Below are 7,907 nucleotides of genomic sequence, written 5' to 3'. Positions count from 1 at the left end.
ATTAGAAGGCTTAAGATTAATACGTATTTGTAAGTGAAAGTGAATTGGAGTAACATAAAGATATTGTCATTGTCTTATAACAGTTATTTATTGCAAAAAATATTATACACAAAGAAATAAAACTTGATGTGACTGTACAAAAACCCGGTTGATTATTTTTTTATATATATTTTTCCCGTTATGTATGTGTTATGATCTTTTATAAAAACAATATCTTATGTGTATTGGTCCAACTCAAGGGTTCAGGCCCAACTTCCATAGTAAAATGCCCATTCTCCTTTAAAATATGTTTATTTTATTCTCATTTGCATTACTTAAATATAACTTTGTCTAATTTAAATGTTAATGTATGAGCTTGTATATTTCTAGCGTTGTATTTTGGTTAATAATAAATTATAATGGTTCTAAATATGCATTAATCAATTGATTATTTGTTTAACTTGCAATTAATAATCATGGTATTAATCTAAAACTTAATTAATATGTGATCCACAAACGTTTGAGCTATAGTTAATTAATAATTCAGAGCAAAATTCCCATGAAACACGATTCCCTGCGGCAGACACAAGAGACCAATAACAATACAATTAATGTGTATAATATTCATAGTACCAAGTTGTCATTTGTTGAATGCTATTATAGGATTTAGAATATGGTTTTTTCTTTAGACTTATAATCATTATAATATTTTTAGTTTAGATTTAATTATAATATCATGCTCTTCTATTGAATTATAATACATATATTGGACTTTAATTACTTATAGAACTATATTAATAATTCTTTAAATAAATAATGTAATAGACTTATTATCAACGAAATGTAATCAAATAATATTCAATTAAAACAGTTTTGTTCTAGTTAATTTACAACCAAATTAGGTACTTAATTATATGAAGTTGCACTTATTTAAGTAGTTTAGTTAGTCATAAAATAATAAAAAATATCGGAATGTAGAGTTATGTCTCTATTATTTAAATATTAACCGTTTAAATAACAAAATTTTATATCTTTAACTTTACATGTATTCCACTTGATACAGAGTAAATAAAAAATTCTTATTGGTAGAAATGCATACTCGTTTTTTATCAATAAAGATAATGAGATCTTTCTTGAAGCCAAGATAGTAAAAATAAATCTTGTTTCCCTGTAGCAACTTCCACTCAAGGACAGTATTATTAGCAGGCATAGATAGGTGATATAATCACCTGCCACACTGCCACTAATCACTTAGCAAGGTAAAACTAATCAACTTAGCTGAAATTTACCAATACGACAATTAGAACGTCGAGGTGACTTAGAATTTAATGGATTAGTATTATTTGTACATTTTCGACGTTAAAAAATAAAACGATTAATTAAATAACACAAATATTGAAATGCATAACTCTTAACAAGTGCTAAATTGAAATTTAACGTCTACTAGTTATTTAAATGTTATTTTATTTTGTTACTAAAGAAAATTTACACAACAGCACGCTCGTGAAAAATCGATATTTTGAACATAAACAGTACTACGATCCGCAGAATTTTTCTTATAGGACGCATATGTTATATGCACCTGACTAATAATAAACATATTTATATTTTCTTTACCTGTACATCGCTTAGAAATTAATAAAACAAATAAAATAGAACGCCAGCCGGCGGACTTACCCATTTTTTAAGTTCCTTTCTTTCGCGTCAGCTCACAAAATTATACGCTTAGAACTATCTCGTCTGCTTCATCACAAATCACTCAAGGTATCACACACACATTTTATCTTAAAACAATAATGGTTGCAGTCACAAAACTTTTTAAATTAACTTTTTAACGTTAGACCCGCAAGCAACACTCCCTCCGTGCCTTTTGTACCGCGACAGCTGTCAGTTACGTCGTTCTCGCGTGCGTTCCGAACTTAGGCGTAATACAAATGCGTTCACAACTTCATAGTTCACTTGCTATCGCTTGCACAATAATTATAATGTACCTACTGCTCATATAGTGAATAGTCTGTGGAATGAAATATTATATTAAATTCAGAATTGCTCATATTGTAAAATTATGTTTAGTTAAATGGAATATTTTACGATAGAAATGCACTTTTCTTTGTTATGCTATTGTTAGAAAAATGAAAATTCTAAACTGAACAGACTTCTCCTTCCAAGGCTTAAAGTTTATAATTATTTCGTTGTTTGCTGCATGTTGAATTTTCATCATTTATTCAAATTTCAAGGAAATTCAAGTAAGAGTATATAGAGACTAGAGTACAAATAAGTTTTAATGCCTGTAGCTAGTAAGCTACCTACCATAAACAAATCGATTCAGCTTTTTGAGTTAAACACGTAACTCTCCCTTATTTTTATCTTCATTGATTTAACGAATAGGTACTTCCCATATTATTAACCGATACATTCCAATCTTCAAGCACCACACAATCACACACAAACAGGGAGTAAAAATAAAAGAAACATGGACGCTTCATAAAATGCGTGCTTTATTGATTTTAACCTGTCGGTAAATGTACATAATTTAAAAATTAAATTGTACGTTTGTTAACAAAATAAACCCCAAACATAACACATCAGCGTGAAAAGAAACCCGCAAGCGTATTTACAATTTTATCGAAAAAATATTACAACTAATAATAATATATTATGAAGCGAATATAAATAAGTGTTATTGACTTTTTCATACTAAAATGGAAAAGTGGATTACCTATCGACCGCAAAACAAAATTAATTCGCCCGTGGCCTTGTATCTTTATAGACAAGCATGTGCGTGAGAAGTGAGAACAATCATTATTATTTCGCAGATTATGTTTTTACATATTATGCATAGCTTTCAATACTTTTACAAGGTTTGTGTTTAGTAAAATTGCGTTTATATACGAACTTTTAAAACACTTTCGTTGTAAGCAGTATTTGTTTCAAGTGTTTAGGTATATTTTACAACCAACAGAAGATAATGTGTGATAAGTGGCTAGCTGTTTCAATTTTTAATTACAATAATCTTCAGCATCTTAATATAATTATACTATAGTTTTAAGCCCATTTTGAAATAGTCGAAATCGGCGGCGGCGGTGAATTAACACAACTTACATATTCAAGTACCTACTGGCTGAACACAAAGGTGTAAATAATAATAATTATTATTTTATAATAAAATTTATCATAAACGTTCTATTAGGTTACCGTGCTTTTAAATAATAACCTAGGTACATAGAGCATTTATATGTGCAATTAAAATTAAGTACCTACACGAATAGTATCACAATACAAAGTGTCTTCCTGTGTGTGTGTACCTATATATAAATCCTTCAAACTGCGCAACACATTTCGATGCTGTTTTTTTTAAACTTAGTCGATGAAGGTTTTATACTATTTCAAGTTAATTTTTTTATAGCGGGCGGAATGGCAGTATATGTATGTATAATTTAGAAGATGCCTTTGCGATGTGATCATAGACCTAAATCCTACATCCTACACTGATACCACACAAATCCTTCACACTAATAGTCCAATAGAAACGTCCTAGATTCAAACAATGACTAATTTGTTAGATTTTCGTAAGCGGTTATCTGTTATGTGTGGACAGAGAGAACTATGGAGTAGTGATTGGTTAAATTTTGTTAAATTGAAAAAGTTGAAATTTCTGACAAAAATTATGGCGACGCCATTATCACTATTCGTTAAGATATATTCTAATTTATCTTTCTGATTACATAAAACAATTAATAATTAATATTAAAGTAGTCGTAAGCATATAATAAAGGACGCAGAATATAATAAAGTAGAAGTTTTATGCAATTAAACAAACCGCATAACAAACTTCAAAAATGGACAAAGAAAACTATGGAATAACCGAATAGTTAGTTATTTTTTTAATTATTTTTTACCTTTAAATAAAAAAAATATGAATAGAAATCTCACGCATCATGCTTGCCTAAATATTCCATTCCCCAGTCTACAAACGATCGATCAATCTAACCTCTATACACCTACGAAATCCGCAAACCAATTTCAATATATTTACATATAACACCGGAATATAATAAATATTAGAAACCTATACTCTCTGTACAATGAACTTTCAATAGACTCTCCTTATCTTTTTAATGCGGCGTTATAATTTTGAGCGGTATTTTATTCAAGAATTATAATAATTGATCACTTTGCAACTAATGACTGGATTGTCATGTCTATTTAACATTGTTTATTCTAAATAATTAAGAATTTCCTAAGCGGCTAGAAGAAAACTATTTTTATTATTGCATTTAATTATTCTAAGATAAAGCCGAGCGTGTGTTATTCGATTCTCATTATCCAATATGTTATCCCTTTCTATCGTCAAAACAAAACATATGTTGGAACGAAATGAGATGCTTTTACTTTGGTTTAATTTCTCGCTCTAACACATGAATGTTTTCAAGTGATAGAAAGGGATAGCTACATGAAAATTTGAACAAATAGACACAGCTCAGCTTTCAACAGATGCAAAATAGTTGCAAAGTGTAAAACACCATAGTGTTGCCATCTTACGCTATCGAGTGTAAAAATAAATATAGAATCGTGAACAATATACTATATTAAGCGTTCACATTTGGAACACGGTGATTTTCGTACTTAGAGTAACATTATTATAATTTATCACCAGATGCTTTTAAAGTCGTCTTCCTATATTGTAAAGCAATCCGTTTTAGTTACGGATAAGTGTCTTCAGGCAGATAAATATCGTAGATGACGTTGAAATTGCCAGTAAAAAAATATTTCTGACTATTTAAGAGAGCGCCATCTAGTTAAAAAATAGGGAAAACTATAGGAAGTGATAAACGTACTGTACCCCGCTTTAAAAATATGTAATAATTTCTCAGTGAAACGTCAAAATCCAACTATACATAAGTAAAACGAATCCTTTTACATTTTAGGAGAAAAACGTAAATGTACTTCTTAACAATATTAGCATTGTGTGCAGAATTACCTGCCATTTATTATCACAATACCTTTAGTTGCCTGGAAGAAATCACCAAAAAGATGAAGCAGCCTTTATATATTGCTATTTTATAAATATCTTCTATAGGTATTTAAGCAATTTATTTATTTTTGCTTGCCTAGACTAACGTTTCATATATGTTATAGTCCTTTACCTCGTCCTTTGTGTCTATGTCTTAAAAATCAAAATTCAAATGAGGGTATTTGAAAATATTTTAATAATATCAATTTATTTTGCCCAAAATGCTAATACCGTCAACCAAGTACGTTATATCAATAAGCGAATACAATAGTATGGTAACGTTAAGCAATGAAAAGGCATTTGTACAGCATCTCTAAACCTTGACTCGTAAACCTCGAATACAGCCTGAATCTATTAATAATAATAATTTGCATTTTTTACAATTATTTATTCAAATTATCGCTTTCTCTATATAAAGCCACCAATACACTAGGCATTTTAACGATAAGGACGCAAATATAGACAATCGTATGCTAGACAGAGATAGCAATATGCAAAGTGCATTAGTGGTACGATCACCAAATTTATAGCGTAAGAGCTTACAATATAATCGAGTACAAAGAAAAATATCTTATAATTTCCCCTTTACAAATCATATCAAATCAAACACGGACATCGAAAGGCACTAACACTATACAACTTAGCCAATAACATTCAGTATCACTTTCTTTTAAATCACTTTAATATATTTTTCTGTGTATTCGATTATATTGTGAAATCATAGTCCATCTCTCTGCCTATATTATTGCTTTAGAATTTTTTTCGTACGTAGCCAATTTTTTTATTAACTTTTATAGTCAATAAATATACTAAAATCTTTTATTTGTTACGTTCAAACTCATAATTGCCTTATTCCTTTCGTTCAAAAGTGCGGCAAATACTTTAAGAGCTAAAGAGACGAAACACTGATTAAAATAATTTGTAAATATTTTTAAGGATCATCATAAAATATGAACATTATGAAGGTATTTTGCTTTAGAGTTCAGACCGAGTTTCCATAGGCTTTTTTTATCTTTTATTTGATTTTAGTATTTTATTCAGAGGAAAAAAACAGTGCTTATTTTATCAATATTAGGGAGATATTACATATTTGACTTGAATTTATATTTTTTTGGTTTTATGGCATTCAAATGCTTTATATATATAAATTTATAAAGAATAGAAAAAATTCGATCACGAGGCGGGACTCGAACCCGCATCCTTCGCGCCATTCCGGGGCGGATGCCTTACCAACTCAGCCACTCGTGACCCGCCAGAGCAATCGAATTTATTCTATTCTTTCAGTTTTATGTGTCTGAAGGGACACACCGCGCGCCATCTATTGAGATGATTAACAACCATTTCAACCAATATGAAGCACTTTTCAGTGAATACAATATTGTAACGATGGAACACGACCTTTTTTGTTGAATTTATATTTTTTTGGTTTTATGGCATTCAAATGCTTTATATATATAAATTTATAAAGAATAGAAAAAATTCGATCACGAGGCGGGACTCGAACCCGCATCCTTCGCGCCATTCCGGGGCGGATGCCTTACCAACTCAGCCACTCGTGACCCGCCAGAGCAATCGAATTTATTCTATTCTTTCAGTTTTATGTGTCTGAAGGGACACACCGCGCGCCATCTATTGAGATGATTAACAACCATTTCAACCAATATGAAGCACTTTTCAGTGAATACAATATTGTAACGATGGAACACGACCTTTTTTGTTGAATTTATATTTTTTTGGTTTTATGGCATTCAAATGCTTTATATATATAAATTTATAAAGAATAGAAAAAATTCGATCACGAGGCGGGACTCGAACCCGCATCCTTCGCGCCATTCCGGGGCGGATGCCTTACCAACTCAGCCACTCGTGACCCGCCAGAGCAATCGAATTTATTCTATTCTTTCAGTTTTATGTGTCTGAAGGGACACACCGCGCGCCATCTATTGAGATGATTAACAACCATTTCAACCAATATGAAGCACTTTTCAGTGAATACAATATTGTAACGATGGAACACGACCTTTTTTGTTGAATTTATATTTTTTTGGTTTTATGGCATTCAAATGCTTTATATATATAAATTTATAAAGAATAGAAAAAATTCGATCACGAGGCGGGACTCGAACCCGCATCCTTCGCGCCATTCCGGGGCGGATGCCTTACCAACTCAGCCACTCGTGACCCGCCAGAGCAATCGAATTTATTCTATTCTTTCAGTTTTATGTGTCTGAAGGGACACACCGCGCGCCATCTATTGAGATGATTAACAACCATTTCAACCAATATGAAGCACTTTTCAGTGAATACAATATTGTAACGATGGAACACGACCTTTTTTGTTGAATTTATATTTTTTTTTTTCTATTCTTTATAAATTTATATATATAAAGCATTTGAATGCCATAAAACCAAAAAAATATAAATTCAACAAAAAAGGTCGTGTTCCATCGTTACAATATTGTATTCACTGAAAAGTGCTTCATATTGGTTGAAATGGTTGTTAATCATCTCAATAGATGGCGCGCGGTGTGTCCCTTGCGCGAAGGATGCGGGTTCGAGTCCCGCCTCGTGATCGAATTTTTTCTATTCTTTATAAATTTATATATATAAAGCATTTGAATGCCATAAAACCAAAAAAATATAAATTCAACAAAAAAGGTCGTGTTCCATCGTTACAATATTGTATTCACTGAAAAGTGCTTCATATTGGTTGAAATGGTTGTTAATCATCTCAATAGATGGCGCGCGGTGTGTCCCTTCAGACACATAAAACTGAAAGAATAGAATAAATTCGATTGCTCTGGCGGGTCACGAGTGGCTGAGTTGGTAAGGCATCCGCCCCGGAATGGCGCGAAGGATGCGGGTTCGAGTCCCGCCTCGTGATCGAATTTTTTCTATTCTTTATAAATTTATA

At 31.3% G+C, this 7,907-nt stretch overlaps 3 non-coding genes across 3 annotated transcripts; 1 reads left to right on the top strand and 2 right to left on the bottom strand.

Annotated features, from left to right (window-relative positions):
* Window positions 1-6,165: 6,165 nt before the first annotated feature.
* TRNAS-GGA (transfer RNA serine (anticodon GGA)) lies at window positions 6,166-6,241 on the bottom strand. The gene has a single exon. It is a non-coding gene; the product is annotated as a tRNA-Ser (tRNA).
* Window positions 6,242-6,476: 235 nt separating this feature from the next.
* TRNAS-GGA (transfer RNA serine (anticodon GGA)) lies at window positions 6,477-6,552 on the bottom strand. The gene has a single exon. It is a non-coding gene; the product is annotated as a tRNA-Ser (tRNA).
* A 1,249-nt stretch (window positions 6,553-7,801) lies between these two features.
* On the top strand, window positions 7,802-7,877 carry TRNAS-GGA (transfer RNA serine (anticodon GGA)). The gene has a single exon. It is a non-coding gene; the product is annotated as a tRNA-Ser (tRNA).
* Window positions 7,878-7,907: the final 30 nt, after the last annotated feature.

Source organism: Colias eurytheme, chromosome 23, assembly GCF_061535395.1.
Source record: "Colias eurytheme isolate Ceu_HAF_F1 chromosome 23, ilColEury1 Martin Lab GWU primary, whole genome shotgun sequence".
NCBI lineage: Eukaryota > Metazoa > Arthropoda > Insecta > Lepidoptera > Pieridae > Colias > Colias eurytheme.
The sequence above is the reverse complement of the archived record's forward strand: the minus strand, read 5'-3'. Positions and strand labels throughout refer to the sequence as shown.